The sequence below is a fragment of the Cicer arietinum genome, chromosome 5 (genome assembly GCF_000331145.2).
Source record: "Cicer arietinum cultivar CDC Frontier isolate Library 1 chromosome 5, Cicar.CDCFrontier_v2.0, whole genome shotgun sequence".
Taxonomy (NCBI): domain Eukaryota; kingdom Viridiplantae; phylum Streptophyta; class Magnoliopsida; order Fabales; family Fabaceae; genus Cicer; species Cicer arietinum.
Genome location: NC_021164.2, coordinates 5,885,795 through 5,905,794, shown reverse-complemented (window position 1 = coordinate 5,905,794; position 20,000 = coordinate 5,885,795). Strand labels below are relative to the sequence as shown.

The following is a 20,000-nucleotide window of genomic DNA, read 5'->3' as shown; positions in this document are numbered from 1 at the left end:
TCGCGACTGGGGACTGGTGAGCTCGTGGCTGGTGACTGGGGACTGGGGGCTCGTGAGTCGCAACTCGTGACTGGTGACTGGGGGCTCGTGACTCGTGACTGGTGACTGGGGACTGGTGACTGGGGGCTCGTGAGTCGCGACTCGTGACTGAGGGCTCGTGAGTCGCGACTCGTGACTGGGTGCAGGCCAGCCAGCCAGCCTGCTTTCCTGGGGACTAGGGACTCGTGACTGGGTGCTGGCCAGCCAGCCAACCAACAGGCCTGCTTGCCTGGTGACTAGGGACTTGTGACTGGGTGCTGGCCAGCCAGCCAGCCTGCTACCCTACGAGCCTTCCCTAGTCACGGATTGTCGCCGACCGAGAATAAGTCTAAGTCATGCACCGTGACTGACACAGCTCGGTTTAGGTGACCCACGAGCCTTCCCTAGTCACGGACGTTGAATAAGTCTTTGTCACAAAATGTCCACGACTACCAAGGCTTACGTGCCCTTGCTTTGTTTGAGTGTTTCCACCGCATGGGTGTATCAACAGTACGGTTACCCTCTGCATGACCTAGTCCGCGCATATAGAAACTTCTCAGCATGTCTTTCCAATACTCAAAACATTCTCCATCAAACAAAGTTGGTATGTTGATATTTCTTCCAACAGCTTCTTCACTAAATCCAGACATATTAAACCCTTAGATCTTTTCTCAAACACTGTAAAGTGCTCAACCTTGAGACCGAACTCTGATGCCAATTGAAGGTGCGAACACGAGAAGGGGGGTTGAATTGTATTTGCTAAAGTTGATAACTTTTATCAAATTTATAAATAAATAAAGAAACTAGTTTGGTTTTGGTGACTTACTTATATAAGAAACAATCAGATTTAGAAGCAACAAACAACGAAAGCATAAATAATTCGGAACATACCTTTATCATGGTTCACCACTTACTTGGTTACATCCAGTCCCTTCATTCAGAAGGCTTTAATCCACTAATTCGAAAACCTTGAATTACAAAGATCCTGACCATCCAAGCCAGTTTTCCCAAACAACCTGACAACACTAGACTTTTGAGGACCTAACCACATTGACCCTACAAGCCAAATTTGATCTTGAGTTCCTCTTTTATGTTTTTTAATACTTTTGTCCTTTAGCCTTCAGTGTCTATCTATAGTGAAAATTTGGGCTTCAATTTAGTCCTTGTTTAATTATGGATTGTATCTTATTCAAATTGAGTTTGTAAATTCTTCAAATTGACTCTATTTCTATTTTGTGTAGATTGAGTTTGTAAATTCTTCGAATAAACTCTTCTTCAATATATGATCAAATCGTCATTAAATGTTGATCAAATATTCTTCAAATCTTCGTTCAATGTTGATCAAATATTCTTCAAAATCTTCATTAAATGTTGATCAAATATTCTTCAAATCTTCATTAAATGTTGATTAAATATTCTTCTAATCTTCGTTAAATGTTGATCAAATATTCTTCAACTCTTCATTAAATGTTGATCAAATATTCTTCAAATCTTCGTTAAATGTTGATCAAATATTCTTCAAATCTTCATAAATGTTGATCAAATATTCTTCAAATCTTCTTCAAATATTTATTAAATGTTGATAAAAAAAATCTTCAAATCTTCATTGAATGTTGATCAAACGTTTGAATTTGTATCCATTTTTGTTGGGTTTTACGAAAATCATCTGAAAAGTCCAGATGAATTCGAGTACCGGGAGACCCTTATAGCATTTATCTCCTAAATTTATAATTGTGTTTCTGGTCAGATTTCAAACATTAGCCATCGTCTGTTCCAGAAATAACGATCTCGGTCAATTTTTGTCAAGTGATACGAAAATCGCTCGTAATGTCCAGATGAAATTGAGGAACGGGAGACCCTTATAACTTCTTTCTCCTAAATGTATAACTGTGTTTCGCGTCAGATTTCAATCACTAGCGAATGTCTAATATGAAAATACGGATTACAGTTGATTTTTGTCGGTGGTACAAAAATCGTTAGAAAAGTCCAGATGAAATTAAGGACCGAGAGACTCTTATAGCATTCTCCTCCTAAATTTATAATTGTGTTTCGGGTTTCGGGTCACCTTTCAAACATTAGCCATCGTCTGGTCCCAAAATACGGATTTCGACCCGTTTTTGTCGAGTGGTACGAAAATCGCCTGAAAACTCCAGATGAAATCGAGGACCAGGAGACCCTTAGAGCATTCTTCTCCTAAATTTATAAATGTGTTTCGGGTTCCGTGTTAGATTTCAAACACTAGCCATCATCTTGTTGAAAATACGAATTTCGATCGATTTTTGTTAAGGGGTACGAAAATTGCCTGAAAAGTCCAAATTAAATCAAGGAATGGGAAACCCTTATAATATTCTTCTCCAAAATTTATAATTGTGTTTCGGGTTAGTTTTAAAACACTTGCCATCGTTTAGTCCAAAAATACGGATTTCAGTCCATTTTTATCGGGTGGTACGAAAATTTCCTGAAAAGTCCAGATGAAATCGAGGACCGAGAGACCCTTATATCAGTCTTCTCCTAAATTTATCACTGTGTTTTCGGTTCCGCGTCAGATTTCAAACACTAGCCATTGTATGGTTCAAAAATACGGATTTCAGTCTAGATGAAATCGAGGACCGGGAGACCCTTATAGTATTCTTCTCCTAAATTTATAATTTTGTTTTGGATTTCGGGTCAAATTTCAAACACTAACTATCGTTTGGTCCGAAAATACAGATATTGGTCCATTTTTGTCGGGTGAAACGAAAATCGCCCGAAAAGTCCAGATCAAATCGAGGACCGGCAAACCCTTATAGCGTTCTTCTCATAAATTTATAACTGTGTTTCGGGTCATATTTCAAAAACTAGTCATCGTCTGGTCCGAAAATACGGATTTCGATCCATTTTTGTTGGGTGGTACGAAAAGCGCCCAAAAAGTCCAGATGAACTCAAGGTCCGGGAGACGCTTATAGAATTCTTCTCTAAAATTTATAATTGTGTTTTGGATTTCGGGTCATATTTCAAAATTTATAATTGTGTCTGTCCCAAAAATACGGATTTCAGTCCAATTTTGTTGGTTGGAACGAAAATCGCCCAAAAATTCCAGATGCAATCGAGGAACGGGGGACCCTTATAACTTTCTTCTCCTAAATTTATAATTGTATTTCGGGTTTCAGGTTTAGTTTTGAAACACTTGTCACCATCTTATCCGAAAATATGGATTTCGGTCTATTTTTGTCGAGTGATACGAAAATCACATGAAAAGTCCCTATGAAATCGAGGACTAGGGGATCCTTATTGCATTCTTCGCCTAAATATATAATTGTGTTTCGAGTTCTGAATCATATTTCAAATACAAGCCATCATGTGGTCTGAAAATACGGATTTCTATCCATTTTTGTCAGGTGGTACGAAAATCGCCCTAAAAGGCTAGATGAAATCGAGAACCGGAAGACCCTTATAGCATTTTCTCCTAAATTTATAATTGTGATTCGGATTTCGGGTCAGATTTCAAACGCTAGCCATCCTTTGGCCCAAAAATACGAATTTTGGTCCATTTTTGTCGGGTTGTACGAAAATCTCCCGAAAAGTTAAGATGAAATCGAGGTCTAGGAGATCCTTATTGCATTCTTCTCGTAAATTTAAAACTTTATTTTGGGTTACGCGTCAGATTTCAAACACTAGCCATCGTCTGGTTCAAAAATACAGATTTCAGTCCATTTTTGTCGGGTGCTACGAAAATCGCCCGAAATATCCAGATGAAATAGAGGACTAGGAGACCCTTATATCATTCTTCTCCTAAATTTTTAATTGTGTTTTGGGTTTCGAGTTAGATTTCAAACACTAGCCATTGTCTGGTCCAAAAATATGGATTTCAGTCCATTTTTGTCCGGTGGTGCCAAAATCGCCTAAAAAGTCCAGATGAAATTGAGGACCGAGAGACCCTTATATCATTCTTCTCATTAATTTATAATTGTGTTTTTGGTTCCGCGTAAGATGTCAAACACTAGCCATCGTCTGGTCTGAAAATACGGATTTCAATCCATTTTTGTCGTGTGGTACGAAAATTTCCCGAAAAGTCAAGATGAAATCGAGGACCGGGATACCCTTATAACATTCGTCTCATAAATTTATAACTATATTTCGAGTTCCGCGTCAGATTTCAAACAATAGCCATTGTCTGGTCATAAATTACAAATTTCGATCCATTTTTGTCGGGTTTTACGAAAATCGCCCGAAATGTTTTAAATTATTTTTCTCAAATTTGCCATAACTCATTTTTTTGTTCCAAATAACTACATAACCACGCAAAATATATCAATAATTTTTTTTTCTAGTTTCAAGGTTATAACGCTTTGAAATAGTTTCATTTCTTTCAATATATGTTAAATATTTTATTATTAAAGCACAAATATTTGAGTTAATAAAGTACTCTAAACTTTTTCTTTTTAAATTCAGTCCAATAGTGATTAAAAGAGTAACACTTTTAACCCTAAACATTTTTATTTCAATCTAACTTTTTTGCTCAAACTCTTTAACTTAGTTAAAATTTGAACTTGTTTCACAACTTTAACAACTCTATTTTATTTGTGTGTAAAATTTCAACTTCAGTTCAAACTCATTTATTTGAAAAAAACTCATTACGTAACTCAAACACATCAAAAAGGAGGGGGAAGTTAGTGTCTCACCTTAAATAAATTAGCTCACAAGCACCATAGTGTAGAGAGGACCAACTTTCCCTACTGACACTTCTTGAATGGAAGCTTAAATTTCGAAGAAAACTGGAGGTTTGTGTTTGTTTTTTTGAAAAAAACCACCAACACTTGCTTGAAACAGAGGAAGAAGAAGAACTCGCGAGAGGCAGGGGAAAAATTATGTTTTTAGTTTTCTGTTTTCGTTTTTTCCTTTCTCACGTGAGTATATATATATATATATATATATATAACCAAATCAAATAAATATCTAAATACTCTTACACAGATCACCTCACTCACATCTCAATCTAATTTAATAAAATATCTACTCTCGTCGCAACTCAATTGATAGATAAGTTTTTCAGCAACAAGTGACATTAAAAAAAATATGCCCGATATTAAATTCTGCGTAACATAATTAAATTATTCTTTGACAAATAATTTTAATCAGGTATCAAAATATGTATATATATATATATATTTATATATATATATATATATATATATATATATATATATATATATATAAATATACATATATTAAACATATCACAAACTCTCACAAAATATATTTTTGGTACTTAATTCATAAAATAATTTAAAATTGGGCTAAATGCCCAAGCAATTTTAACACAAAATACCATAAAATTGCATAAATTAGAATTTAAAATTAAAGGTCTTACATTACTATCCCCCCTAAAATTAGTTTTGTCCTCGAAACTATGTATCTCCAGTAGTTGGATTCCAAATCACTTTGACCAATGAAACTTCCTTATTCCTTAATCGCTTAATCTTAATGTCGTCAATTCTTAAAGGTGGTACTTCAAATGACAAATTTTCCTTTAGTTGAATTGTGTCTGGTTCTATCACATGTGACGGATCTGAAATGTACTTCCTTAATTGCCACACGTGAAATACATCGTGAATATTGGACAGTATCGGAGGCAATGCAATTCGATAAGCTACAGGTCCAATTCGTGCCGAAATTTGGTATTGTCCAATAAATTTCAGAGTTAATTTCTTTGATTTTATGGCTTTGCCAACTCCAGTCATAGGTGTGACTCTCATAAACACTTGGTCACTCTGTTTCAATTCTAAATGTCTGTGACGCTTGTCCGCATAACTCCTTGGAGGATCTTGTGAGACCTTCATTTTCTCTTTTATATTCTTGACCTTATCTGTAGTCTGTTGCACCATCTCAGGTCCTACAATCATATTTTCACCGTCCTTATACCAGCACAAAGGTGTATGAAATTTTCGTCCATACAAAGCCTAATATGGTGTCATTCCAATACTTGCATGAAAACTATTGTTGTTGGTAAACTCATTCAATGAGAGTACATCATCCCAACCTCCTCTATCATCCAATACACATGCTCTCAATAAATCTTCCAAGGACTGATTCATCCTCTCAGTCTGCTCGTCTGTTTGCGGATGGTATGCTGAACTCAATTTTAGTTTAGTTCCTAAAGCTTCATGCAACACTCCCCAAAAGTGCGGCGTGAATTTCGGGTCACGATCTGATACGATACTCGATAGTACTCCTTGTAATCTCACAATCTCAACAATGTAGATCTCTGTTAGCTTATCTACCTTATAGATGGTCTTTATTGGTAAAAAATTTGCGGTTTTAGTTAATCGATCCACTATCACCCATATAGAATCATTATTTCTCCTTGTTTTTGGCAACCCAGTTATAAAGTCCATGGAAATGTTGTCCCACTTCCATTCAGGTATATCTAAAGGTTGTAACATTCCAGCAGGCCGCTGATGTTCCACTTTCGCTTTTTGACAAGTTAAACAAGTTGATACATACTCCGCTTCATGCCTCTTCATTCCTGGCCACCAATGATTCTGCCTCAAGTCCTGATACATCTTTGTTGATCTGGGATGGATACTCAATTTACTCTTATGCGGCTCTTCTAAAATTGTTTTCCTCAAATCTGCAACTGCTGCTACACAAATCCTCCTATTACATCTCAAAATATTATTTGATCCTACCTTAAACTCAGTTGTCTTCCATTGCACTATTAAGTTCCTCTTTTCTTGGATTAATGCATCATCTTGAAAATTCGCAATGTCTTTAAGTAGACCACTAAAAATATTAATCATTCTGAATTTCAAAATCCCTGGTGCAAAATCTACATCCAAGTGTAAGTCTCTAAATACTTTCCACAACTCTTGTTTTCTAGCCATCACTGCTAAAGACACTAACACACTTCTTCTACTCAATGCATCAACCACCACATTTGCCTTCCCAGGGTCGAACTGCAACGTGAAATCAAAATCCGTGACAGTCTACATCCATCTTCTCTGATGCATGCTCAATTCCTTCTGATCAAATAAATATTTCAAACTCTTATGATCACTAAACACTGTGAACGTGCATCCATATAAGTAGTGCCTCCAGATCTTTAATGCAAAAACTACAGCAACAAGTTCTAAATCATGAGTAGGATAGTTTCTTTCATGAGTCTTTAATTGTCTTGAGGCGTAAGCTACAACTTTCTTCTGGTTGTTGCAAGACCAATATTGGTGAGGTTGTCAACTTTTTCTTTATTAACTGGAAATTTTCCTCACACTTCTCTGTCCACGCTAACGGTTGATCATTTCTAGTGAGTTTGTGTCAATGGAGCTACAATCTTAGCAAAACCTTTAATAAACCTCCTATAGTATCCTGCCAGTACGACAAAACTTCGTATTTCAGTGATAGTCTAAGGTTGTTTCCAATCGAGGATTGTCTCAATCTTCGCCGGATCCACATCGATTCCTTCATTGGTTATCACATGTCCTAAGAAGTTCACTTTTTCTAGCCAAAACTCGCACTTCGACATATTGGCATACAATGGCTTCTCGCGTAAAACTTCAAGAATGTGACGCAAATGCTCTCCATGTTCTTTCTTAGTCCTTGAATAAATTAATATATCATCGATGAACACCACAAAAAACTTATCTAGAAATGGGTTGAAGATTCTATTCATGTAATCCATAAAAATTGCTGGTGCATTGGTAACACCAAATGGCAAAACAAGATATTCATAATGTCTGTAACGGGTTCTGAAAGCAGTTTTCTGAATATCTCCGTCTCTTACTCGAATATGATGGTATCGTGACTTCAAGTCAATCTTCAAAAACACTGCAGCTCCTCTCAACTGATCTATCAAATCATCAATACATGGTAAAGTATAACGATTCTTAATAGTTGCCTATAGTCCACACATAAACGCGAGCTTCCATCTTTTTTGTTAACTAACGTTATCAGAGCTCCCCATGGTGACACACTTGGTCTGATAAATCATTTCTCCAACAAATCTTCAACTTGGCCCTTGCACTCATTCAATTCCAATGGCGAAATCCGATACATCGCAATTGAAATAGGTCTGGTTCTTGGGTGTAGATCAATGAAGAACTCCACATCTCTTACTAGTGGTAATCCAAGAACTTCTGTTGGAAATACGTTTGGGTACTCCTTGGAAAGCACCACATCTTTTATGTTCACATTTATCTTTGCCTCCACGTTAGCTAATGACAAAAACTCATGAGTTCCTTCTCTCAGTGACACTCCGAGTTTGTTAGTAGTTAGGTAGTGAACGACTCCTGGCTCAGGGAAAAGAAATAATTTGCGAGCACAATCCAATATTACATAATGATATGACATCCAATCCATACCGAGAATAACCTCGTGTGATTGTAGGGGTAAACAAATCAAATTAATCAAGAAATCCATATTCTAGATAGTTACTTGACAATGTAAACATGCAGTATTTACAGTCAAAGTCTTAGCAGGTGTGGAAACAACCAAATCAAAAGGCAGGGAAGACATAGTTCACTTCAAACGATTCACACAATCCATAGCAATGAAGGAATGGGTTTCCCCCGAATCAAAAAGGGCAGTTAGAGTGTTACCTGCAATCTCGCAGTCTCTTTTGATCAAATTGCTAGTATTTGTCTAGAAACTTCCTTTTGAACGACTCCCAGTTCAGCTCCTCATGAGTTGATCCCATCAAAAGCCTTGTAATTATCCACCAATATTCAACATCCCCTAGTAACAGATACGTAGCATAATTGACCTTCACCCTTGCCTGACATTTAATCATTTCAAATATCTTTAGCACTTCTTGAATCCAATGGTCGGCTTTTTTTTCCCTGAACTCTCATAACCCTCTGAATTTTGGAGGATTGTGACTACGAAAATCTTTTAATTCCATTGACTCAACAACACAAATCTCTTTTTCCCTCTTCTCTAGATCTCGTAAAGTCTTTGCAGCTGTCTATGCAGCAATAGAAATAGCCATATCATTCATTGCTTCAGCCATTTGATCATCCATGTTGATGTTGACTCTTGCAGCGTTATTCCTTCTTGGAGATATTGTTTCCTGCAATCCCAACATCAAGAAGAAATCTTAACACCACTTAGAAGAATTCCAAAAATAACTTTCGACTACATCATCACATCACAACTACACAAGACCTGACAACTTAAACAACTTACCCCGACGCATGATCAGATAACGACTCCCAACCTATAGGTCAACCGACCATCTAACCAAAGCTCTGACAGCACAATGTAAAACCCCGATTTTTGACAGTGCAAGTGAATTTCTTTTTTCAAAAACAAATAATAAAAATAACTCGTCGTAACGCAACAACAAAAGTCCTGAATAATAATATCACATATACCAACAAACTAAAATAGTTTTTGAGATGATAATCCAAAATGTACAAATAGAAAATACACCAGAGCTATGAGACCCATCAGACGTTGCTCATACCCCACTACGCCAAAAATGACATTTTATAGTGCGCCTTTTATAGCGCTTATTAAATACAAGCGCTGTTGTATAATAAAAATAACGGAGGATACAACAACGCTTTTTTGACAAGCGCTGAGGAAAAAGCGCTGTTGTAGGGTCATATAGGGTCACATAGCACATGCACATAATGTTTACAAGGCTTTTACAACACTTTTTCAAAAGCGCTGTAAATTGAAGCACCCTCACATAATGTTTTACAGCGCTTTTAAAGGGCTTTAAACACAAGAGCTGTAAAATATAGCGCTCCCACCTCATGTTACATAGCTTTTAAAGCGCTTTTTGTACAAGCACTGTAAAAGACTTGCACTTTCACATAATTAAATGACCTATTAGAGCGCTTTTTACACAAGCGCTGTAAAATCATTCACTTTAAAAGAATAAAAACAAATTTTAATAAATTGTCCAAACCCTACGAACCCTCATCTTCTCTACTCTGCGAACCCTCCTCTCCTCTACTATGCGCCCACCTACTGCTCCTCCTTTAAAAAAAATCGAATACGTTGTCTCAGGTATGGTCTTTATTAATTTGTTGTTGCCACTAAAACTAATAAATTGTTACATAATAAATCATATAAAATCTATTCTTTTTTGAAATTTGTTTATCTGTTCTGTTTTGAAATCAGATATGTGTACTATATATTGGTATAATGTTATTAGTAGCTTATTATTTGTGTAACTGCATTTATATAGGTCATATATAAAATGGACCGGAAATGGATGTCTCTCAATCTATTGTCAAAAGAGTATGAAAATGGGGTGAAGGAGTTTGTTGAGTTTGCAGTGAAGAATGCAAAAGATCCAAATAGAGTCGTTTGTCTTTGTTTAAAATGTTGTTTTGGAAAACGCGTTAGAGAAGATGAATTAGAAGGACATTTAGTATGGCATGGAATTGATCAAAGCTATACATGTTGGATAAGATATTGTGAGAAAAAAAAAGGAAATATTAATTTTGAGAATGGTTCGACATATGCTTCAACTGATTTCGACACAGATACATATGAGCCGAACCGAGTTGAGGAGATTGCAAAAGCAGTTGAAGAAGATCTTTGAGATTTTCCTAAAATGTTTGAGAGTTTGTTGAGTGATGCAAAGAAACCATTATATAATGGTTGTACTAAATTCACAAGACTGTCGACGATATTAAAGTTGTACAACTTAAAAGCGAGTAATGGATGGTCTGATAAAAGCTTCACATAGTTATTAACACTCTTAAAAGATATTTTTCCAGACGATAATGTACTTCCCAGTCGAACCTACGAGGCTAAACCAATTTTGTGCTCTATTGGCATGAGTTACAAAAGGATTCATGTGTGTCCTAACGATTGCATTTTATTTCGAAACGAATATGAATTACTAAAGGCGTGTCCGAAATGTAATGTCTCTCGATATAAGAAGAAAGAATCTACTCCAGCAAAAGTCGTGTGGTATTTTCCTATAATACCAAGATTTAAACGCATGTATTGTAGTGAAGAAGATTCAAAACACTTGACATGGCATGCAGATGAAAGAATTAGAGATGGAAAGTTTCGACACCTTGCAGATTCTCCATAATGGGCAAAAATTGATCACGAGTATCTTAAATTCGGGATAGAGTCAAGAAATCTACGACTTGCACTTTCTACTGGTGGAATGAATCCACATGGTCTTCAAAGCATCTCACATAGCATGTGGCATGTGATTTTGTTGATTTATAACCTACCTCCATTGTTATGTATAAAGCATAAGTTTATGATGTTGACTCTGTTAATTTCTAGATCCAAACAACCGGGGAATGATATCGACGTATACTTGACTCCTTTAATTGATGATTTAAACAAATATGTGGGAGACAAGTGTGGAAGTTTATGATGGGTATAAGAAAGAATGTTTCAAATTGAGGGCTGTGTTGTTTGGCACTATTAATGATTTTCCAGCATATGGTAATTTATCAGGATATAGCGTTAAAGGTCAGCGTGCATGTCCTATATGTGAAGAGAGTACAAATTGGATGAAGTTGAAACATTGTAAGAAGAATGCATTCAATGGAAAATCAGAGGAAGAAAAAGCTCCTTTAGCACCGACTGGATATCAAATACTTGAAAAAGTACAAGGCTTGACCAATAAATTTGGCAAACCTTTTGCTGGAGAGCTGGTCAAAACTGGGTGGAAGAAAAAGTCAATTTTCTTTGAATTGCCATATTGGAAGTCATTGTATATAAGACATTTCCTTGATGTGATGCATATTGAAAAAAGTGTATTTGATAGTGTTATTGGTACGTTACTCAATGTTCCATGAAAGTATTAATATGGCATCAATGCAAGATTAGACTTGGTCGATATGGGAATAAGAAATGAATTGGGTCCCGTAAAGAAAGGAAATCGCACATATCTACCTCCAGCCGCTCATACTCTATCTTGAAAGGAAAAAATTGTTTTGTGTAAATTTCTACACGAAGTTAATGTTCCAAAAGGATACTCTTCAAACATTAAAAATTTAGTTTGTATGAAAGACCTCAAGTTAAAAGGTTTGAAGACCCATGATTGTCATATTCTAATGGAGCATCTGCTACCAATAGGTATACGTTCCATTCTACCTGAAAAAGTTCGACGAGCCATAACTAGATTATGTTTCTTTTTCAGGGAAATTAGTAGTAAAGTGATCGATCCTCAGAAATTACCTACATTGCAGAGTGAAATTGTTGGTACTTTGTGTGAGCTTGAAATGTATTTCCCACCCTCGTTTTTTGATATAATGGTTCACCTTACTGTTCATCTTGTTAAGGAGACAGAACTTTGTGGGCCAGCTTATATGAGATGGATGTATCCGATAGAACGATATATGAAAATATTAAAAGGGTACGTAAAAAGTAGAAGTCGACCAGAAGGTTGTATTGCTGAACGATACATTGTTGAAGAAGCTGCTGAATTTTGTACTGAATATCTGTCCAATGTTGAATCTATAGGGCTTCCCATGTCTCGTCATTTGGGAAGAATATCAAGAGAAGGGATAATTGGAAAGAGACTAATGACTATATCAAGGACAGCATGGGAGCAGGCAAAATTGTATGTTCTGCAAAATGATGATGAGGTTCAACCGTATGTTACAATACACATGGATCAGTTATCTAGTTTGAACATGAATAGGAATCAAAATTGGTTAACTCGAGAGCACAATTGAAGTTTTATAACATGGTTAAGTAATCACATAAAGTCAAAGTTTGATATAGACCCCGAATCAATTTCACAGAGATTGAGGTGGCTAGCAAATGGTCCAAGTTTACATGTCTTTTCTTACACTGGTTATGTAATTAACGGCTACACATTTTATACCAAAGAACAAGATGATCAAACCACTATGCAAAATAGCGGAGTCACTCGTAGCTGAAGCGATGCATATCTCAAGTGCAAAAGACAAAAACCCAATATATGCAAATCTATCATATTTTGGGGTTATCGAGCGCATATGGGAGTTAGACTATACAATGTTTCGTGTTCCCATATTTGGTTGCAAGTGGGTCGATAATAATAATGGCGTTTGGATTGATAAGTCAGGGTTCTTGCTTGTCGATTTTAATGGGGTGGGATACAAAGATGAGCCTTTTATTTTAGTGTCGCAAGCTCAACAAGTGTTTTATGTCACTGATCCTGCTGATGATAAATGGTTTGTTGTCCTATCGACCAATAAAATAAGTGATGATAACAATAATGATGAAGATGTTGGTAATGATCTTTTCTTTGCAACATCGATGTCACAATCACATGAATTTGATTCAACTGATGATGGTTTATATCTTAGAGATGATCATGATGAGGGAATTTAGATTAATCCATCGTCTCGTATCGTTAATGGACAAACAAATGTGAATCCCACCAAGAAAAGAAGAAGGACATCTTAATGTGTTTAATTGTTTTATATAAGCCATGTAATCTGAACTGAGTTCATGTAATTTAATTGTTTGATCTGTCAGAATTGAGCATTTTAGTATTTAGCTTGAACTGTATTTCATTTTCTGCTTATATTTAGCTTGATCTTAGTGTTTTATACTAAGTTCATGTAATTTAAGTATACGTTTGACCTGCCATAACTGATTTTCTGCTTATATTGAACTTGAAAAAGCTTTGTTTGAGTACTGGGAATTTTTCTTGAACTTGAACTAATCATCCCAATATGAGCTGATCATTTAATTTAGCATTGATATATATATATATATATAGGTATTTAACTAATTATTTGGAAGAAAAAAAATCCAAATATAGGTATTTTACTTGAACTGAACATAAACTTGTAATTTTACAGCGCTTTTTAAAAAAAGCGTTATAAAAGCCTTTAAAAAAAATAAGGAGGTCACAAAGCTTTGTTTTATACTAAGTTAAAGAGGTCTTTTAAAGCGCTTGTTGCAAAAGCGCTGTAAAAGGCTTTTAATAATAAATAAAAAAATAAGGAGGCCTTTTAAACCGCTTGTTGAAAAAGCGCTGTAAAAGGCTTTTAAAAATATAGCGCCTGTGATATATGAAAACAAAGACGTATTTCTGCAAACCCTACTCTGTTCGACGAACCGTTCATATTTTTGCGCATTCTCGTTGTTCCTTCTTAAACGAAGCCATAACCCTACGAACCCTACGTATTTCTTCGCACTCTTCAGGTATTGTATTTATTAATTTTTTGTTGTCACTAAAATGCATGTTGAACTTATACTGCTATGTACTTAGACTACTGCATGTTGAACTTGTTGTAGATAAATGGATTCTAACAAGGAAGTTATCAACACTAAAACTTATGAAAATGAAGTTAAACGTGGTGCAACTATTATGCAAAATGTCATAAAAGTAAGAAGTAATGGCATAAAATTTGAGGTATACTATACTTTGTTTGGTGTTTATTTGGTGTTTATTTTTTTTTATCTTTTTTGAATGCATGTACTTACTATATGAGCTTATTAGGTGGGATGGAATGAAAATAGCCAACCAATTGAGCCCAACAGTTCTATGTTGGTAAGTTATATTGGTGTTGTTGTTCGTCAAAATATCTTAATTACGATTGGAGAGATAAGGCTTTGAAGGATGCAAAAGATATATTGTGGAATGATATACAAGTAACTTTTTTACTCCACTTTTTTGTTATTTATAATTTTTTCCATTGAAATACTTTACTCAAACTATATCTTTATTTGGTTTGCAGTCTGCTTTTGATGTTGATGAGGTGAGAAAAACTTATGTGCTTAGAGTTGCCGGAAAAATACACCGGGGATTTAGATCTCATCTCTGAAATTGCTACCTAAGAGATGGTGAGGGAAATATGAATGTTGAAGCTCCAAAAATATATAAACACTATATATCAAATGAGGAATGGAGGGCATTTGTAGCTAAACGTGTAGACCCTGCGTTTGTGGTAATTGATTAATTTATTAGCATTTGTGTTTTATTATTCATATTCATAGCGTATTTTAAATTTTTAAATGATTTTTATTTTTTTTTATATAGAGTATAAGTACGGAAAATCGCGAGAGGGCAAAAAATCCAACACATCCCTACAAAAAATCTCGTATGGGATATGCACGGTTAGAGCAAAAAATTGTAAGTAAACATCACTTTTACATAATGTGGTACATTATAAACTTTAGTTTCTAACTAATATTTTGTTTATGATCTTAACGAATAGCTTTTATTTATATCTTAATGAATAGCTACAAGAGACCCAATCCGATCAACCATTGGGTCATCATATTTTGTGGAAGGAGGCTCGTGTAAATAAAGATGGAGTTGTTGATAATGAAAATGTTCAAAAAGTGATACAACTTTGTGTAAGTATATTATCACTTTAATATTTTTTAATATTGTATTTTAAAAATGATATTGAACTTATCTATTTAATCTTACGTGTATTTTAGGAGAATCTAGAACAAAGTTCTGAAAATCAAGAGGACAACAAACAAGTTAGCTGTAGGGACATACTCGGTAAAGTATTTAATGTTCCTGAATATTTCGGCCGCATGAGGGTGAAAGGATTTGGCGTAACTACAACCCGCTTTTTTTCAAAAGAGAAGCGCCCAAATCCATCTAATGAGGAAGTATTAGAGAATCTCAAAGTCCTAACAGAGCAAGTGGCTTTCTTGGTGAAGACGAATAAAGAAAAGCAACTTCCGGATCCGCTTCAACATGAAATACAAATGGAGAGTGAAAACGCTAGTTGCAACATTGGTCTTAAAAGTCTTCCCGAGGTAATTAATTACTTAATAAGATAAGAAATCCATTCAACCTAATTGTTTCACATACTTATGTATTAACCATTGATTTAGAGTGTCTATACTTGCGTGCTGTATTTATCCTCCCCTACTCATCGCAAGGTTGGAAAAGGAACATTGTACAATACTTTAAGAGAAGTATTGCACAATACTCCAACCCCTGCTGGCCATGTCAAATTATCACCTGTGATTGCTTTTGAACCAAATGCACCATTGCCTATACCGGACAACAATGGAGATATGAAGTATTTGAGAGAAGCAATAGGTAGTTAAGTGGCATGGCCCAAAAATATTGTTGCCCTTGATAAGGTATGTTTAATTGAAATGTATGTTTAATTGATATGTATATTTAATTGCACGATATATGATTATGATTGATTATATTTAATTGCTGATTTTTTTCCGCTGTTAACTTTAATTTCATATTTATTTAGATTCATACAAAGTCTAAAGGGAATGACAAGAAGATTCCCTGCAACGAGTCAGTCACGTCACCGGAAAAGGTTTGTCACATTTATTCTGGCAGGTTTTTCATTTTTTTCATATTCAATTAACTAACAAACTGATTAACCTCATTTTTTCAGATTCAATCAAAACCACCTGCACAACAAACCTGCCATAATAAAGCTGCACCACAGCTGGATGTTCGTGGTAAAAATAAAGCAGGAAAACTTCAAAATTTGGAGGGTAATAAACCTGTCCAAATTCAAAAACTGGATCGGGGTAAATCAGTTGTTGCTCCTAAAACAAGTCATCCACGCCTTGCTCGATTTGGGTCGTGTCTTGACATACAAGCAAAAACGAATATGGACAACAACGATTCACGTATCATAAGTATGGAGAAAGCTATTTTCAGAGATGAATATGAAGAACTACTTGAAAAAGAGCACATATACGAACTTCTCAATCATAAGGTGCTGAGTGCTACTGTCATCAGCTTATACATTAGGTAAAATACTTTATTTAAGATAAAAATTACTTTTAATTGCATTTATTGGTAATTAATTTAATTTGTTGGTAATTGATCTAATTTGACATTTTCATTGAAGGTTTTTGTGTGAGAAGTTGGTGTGCACGCGCAAATTGTCAAAAAGATTTTCATTCTTGTCTCCGCATAAGCTTTCGATGTTTAAACTCGATCCAGTTAATGTAAAGAAATATGTTGTAGATATCCTATTAGGAGATAAAGAGAAGGATAAGTTGTTCCTTGCGCCATATAATTCAGGGTAATTATATATTCTTTATTTATATCTTTTTTAATTTATGAGATCTTAATTTATTAGTTGTATGAACAAAATTGCCAACCAAATTTTTGTTGTTGTAGGGCACATTGGGTGCTGTTTGCAATCAATGCAACCTCTGAAGTTATATACTATTTAGATCCTTTGCACGACCATTACAACAATCACTCAGATATAAAGACTATCTTCGACACGTAAGTAATATTCATTTTTTACTTACATATATATATAAATAATGTGTTTGTTAATGCTATAATAATCACATTTATTTGATAGTGCGTTACAAGTTTTTCGAGCTCAAAGGGGTGCTACAGTGTCGAAGCAAAAGTCAAATAACATCACATGGATTCCAATAAAGGTTTGAAATTGATGCCTTTAAAATTTCATTAACAATCATTGCACAAATATTTATTGATTTATATGTTTTATTTTATAGACTGCGGGTACTATATATTGCGATTCATGAAGGAGATTGTTGATATGAATCAAACGATAATCCCAGAAACGGTACGATATTTTCGTTATATTTTGATTTTAATATATAAACTATGTATATATTTGATTCTAACTTATTTATGTTCAAATTTTATATCGCACAGTACTTTGATAATTCCAGTCCAACATACTCTGAAAGAGATCTAACTGAAATAAAGGAAGACTGGTGTAAGTATGTGATCGAAATGAAAATTATTTGATTTTATGGGATTGGCATGCTGCAAGGTTGTAAATATGTAAATGTAAAAAAATATGTGTTGTGTTGTGTTGTAAGGTTCTGTTGTTAATATGTAAAGTTATATAGTTATGTGTTTTTGTGATTGTTTAAAGCAAGTGTTGGTAGTATGAGTGAAATTTGTGAGTTCTTAACAAATCCTTGTTGTTGTTATTGTTGATTTTGTTAGTAATGGTAAAAAAAACTCTTGGATTGAGTTTAAAAAGAAAATGTTTAGAGTACTTTATTAACTCAAATTTTTGTGCTTTAATAATAGAGTGTGAATGTTTGATTTGGAAAATATTCGTTTTATTTAATTTTAACTAAATAATGTAGATTATTTGATTTTAAAAGTTTGACGTGTGAAAAAGATATAATTTTGGGAATTTTGTTGTGGTTGAATAAATTTTAGTTGTGAAAAAATTGTTATAAATATTTATGTTTATGTAGTTAGCTCCTTGAGACTCGAAAAGGAATCGAAACCGATGGCACCGAGTTAGCGGTGGAGAGAACTCTGATATATTAATGGTGTCATGGTGATTAAAGAAAAATAAAATATTTAATATATATTGAAAGAAATGAAACTATTTCAAAGAGTTATTACCCTGAAATTAGAAAAAAAAAAATTTATTGATATCTTTTGTGTGGTTATGTAGTTATTTGGAACAAAAAAATGAGTTATGGCAAATTTGAGAAAAATAATTTAAAACATTTCAAAATATTGTTAGTGAATTCACAGGAAAAAATTAAAGGATGTTAATCTCTAAAAATATGTTTTGTATGTTGAAAGGGTGTTGTGGTTAATAGTACTATTAGTCCTTACTCATTGTAAACTCTTTTACTAAAATATACTCTGAGGGGGTTAGGGGTAAGAAATGATTTGTAAGATAGTTAAAGTTTAAGGGATTCATTCGACTAAGTCAAACACTATTCGATTAAAGGTGTCGGCACGAACGAGATTTTTCGTTGTGTTTGATTGTGGTAGTGGGAACTGTGATACCCTAAACCCCAAAATAATATATACAATAAATTATATCATATTCCTATAAAATTTGCAGCGGATAAATAAAAATATATTTCGAAGAATATAAAAACCATTTATTTTTAATTAGGATATCATGTTTCTCAAAAATAAAAAGAACACTTTAAACTTATTTTCTCCAATAAAATAGTGCAATCTTGATAAGCTTTATTTAAGTATAATTACTTGATTTAATTTTAAAAACTTACTAGTACTTCTAAGATTTTCATACAAAAATTCGTTTCAAATTAAATAAGTAAAATACAAATTAAAACCCTTATTCCCGGTATCACCTATCAGAGCGGGGTTCCTCCCAAACTTGACCTTCAAGACTCATTAACCTATAATAACTGCGATTTCGCAAACGCAGGGCCAAGCCAGTCAAACACAAACAACGAAGGAGGTGAGTTTTGAAATCATGTTAATAGTATAATATAAATAAGAAGAACACGCAAACAATCATAATAGAACTGTATCATCACACAAACATTCGATCAAGAAAATATCACATTAAAAAGTCAAAATCACTCAAGGAAAATCAATAAATTTCACTATAACATCAAATTGTCTAAGAGAAATTATCACCACACACGATACATATTAATCACAACAAAACAATCACAATAAAATGCAATGCTATGCATGAGCTTAGACTCTAACTTACCACCCTCTAGATTCAAACTTAGTCTATACATGTATTTAAGACATTCACTATTCAATTAAGCACACCATGTCAAAAATCAATTAGCTTAGCATGATAGGCTAACATGACACAACAAATTAATTAAACACATCACATTCAACAATTTAATTATGAAGCAAATATCATGATCATGATTAGTCAGTATCATTTATAGATAAAAATAAGCATGTGAATTTTAGTCAACAACAACTTACTACATTCAGTTACGTCAAATATCACATATATCAAATACATTTTCAAGTTCAACTAACTTCTCAAACAATATTCTACTAGTTTTACTCTCCTAAAAGGGTGTTTAAATCCTAAATAAAATTACTCAATAAGTTTCACAAAGTTACATAGATAGAGAAACATTTAAGATATTTCACAACTTTATGAATTACGAACAAAAATGCATATAACAACTCAATGTTCTACAATCACTTAATTTTTTAAAAGAAAACTAATTAATGTGCATAATTATAGTGGAATAGAAATTTTTTTTTCACATATAGTTTCAAACACACCCAAAGTCTAACTTAATTTTAAAGTGTTACACAAAATTCATTTATACAACTCTTACAATAGTTTTATGTCTTTATCAAATAAGACAATATAGAACAAAAA

General features: G+C 34.1%; 1 long non-coding RNA gene across 1 annotated transcript in view; it reads right to left on the bottom strand.

Annotated features, from left to right (window-relative positions):
- LOC113784402 (uncharacterized) overlaps positions 1 to 20,000 on the bottom strand; it is a 62,419-nt gene that overhangs the window by 1,081 nt on the left and 41,338 nt on the right. The window lies entirely within an intron of this gene.